We start from the raw sequence: 1,797 nt of genomic DNA, 5'->3' as shown, positions 1-1,797 counted from the left end.
ATGTATAGGATTTAAACAAATGTCTGGGCATTTGAAATTAAACCTTCAAACTAAATAAACATTATATCCCTAATTAACTGGCATGTCTCAAATAATTCAAACACCAACTGCTGATTTTTTTATATGTAAAGCTCTTTTCTCCATAATCATGAGAGTGATTAGGGATTGGTCTATCGCTAATGCAATCGTCATCCTGTTGCAAATTCAAGATTAGTAATTAATTAATAACAATTAAAAAAACACTAAAGCAAGAGATTCGAATAATAACAATAAAAAAGATTGTACCTTTAGATTAAAAAAATTAAAATACTTTATCTTAGATATCTAAGGGGATCTACTGAGTATTTAACAAATGGATTAATTAATACTAATCGAGGTAATTGGTAACTTTATTAATAGTTAATACTCTCTCCCATTTATTAGATTTTAAAAACTTTGAATTTTGAAACACGGAATTTTGTTTTTTGAATTTGACGGCTGCTTTTTAATTTATTAGTCAAATGGGACATTAATGGTTGAGTCTTGATAATAAATTGAATTTTGGGCAAAAAATTTAATGTGAAGTCCCCACATTGACCTTCTTGGAAGGTGGCAAATCAATTGAAGAAAGTGGACATTTTTGGAATTGTGACTTAATTAAGATTTAAGAGTCCTAGAAGCTCATAAGAGGGTGGGGTGACACCTAGGAGATAGGTTATTTTATTTTATTTTTAAAAAAAGTTAGTACTCGTATGGTGTGCACTAATATGTGTTTAATGTGGTGTGGTGACACCTAGGAGTATTATATTTATGGGTTCTCATGTGGTGTGCACTAATATGTGTTTAATGTCAAGATAAAATTATGCTATTAATGTGGATTTGGTTAATGGCCCCAAGTTATTTTGGGCTATATACTATTGTTTTGCAGATTTGCATTTTATGAAATATGCTAGGTATATCACATATGACCACTTTTATATGAATGATTAATTGTTTCAAGTATTTTTATCCTCATTTATCACAACACTAGTATCCAATATTGTAATCTAACCAACAAATTGTTTTTCTCAAAAATTGGCTACTAACGCAGCTTGAAACTTTGGTAAATTTTTTTCACTTGTGAGTTTTATTTTTTCATGTTTTTTTGTGGTTATAATATTCTTCTTCGGTTGCTTTGAGGAGATTGCGTTGTTTATTGATATTGGTTGGATATATCGTATGTCGCGAAATAGATACCTACCTCAAAGGAGATATGCAGACTTGACATTGCTGTGTGTGATGCTTTTATAGGTACATTTGTTATTATGTTGGTTTTGTTATTATTTAGATTGTTATTGGTCATGGTCGATTTGTTAGTCCCCAACTTTAAATATTTTTTTCATCTATAAATATTGTAAATAAACTCATTGTGTCATTTAAACCATTATTTTGACAATTATTTGTTTACAAGTAAAAATTTAAGGCCTCTTATCATTGTGAATAAGTTTAACAACTCTTGAGGAAGGAACGTCGAGCATTGTTTCAACATGATCATATATATATATATATATATATATATATATATATATATATATAGGGTTTTGATCCATGCAAAACCATTCTTAATACAAAAATGCAGAACCAAGCATACAAAAGTCATTTTTAGGTCATTGTAAGCTTATTTTTACGTCATTATAGTAAGGATGACATGAAATGATCTTAACATGACCTCAAACCCAAAGTTTATAATATGACCTAAAACTGCTTTACAACGACCCTCCGTGTTTTTGTTTAATTATTGACTATTGGATTGTCAAATCTCATGGTCAGGATTTGGTC

This window comes from Salvia splendens, chromosome 3 (assembly GCF_004379255.2).
Source record: "Salvia splendens isolate huo1 chromosome 3, SspV2, whole genome shotgun sequence".
Classification (NCBI taxonomy): domain Eukaryota; kingdom Viridiplantae; phylum Streptophyta; class Magnoliopsida; order Lamiales; family Lamiaceae; genus Salvia; species Salvia splendens.
The sequence above is the reverse complement of the archived record's forward strand: the minus strand, read 5'-3'. Positions refer to the sequence as shown.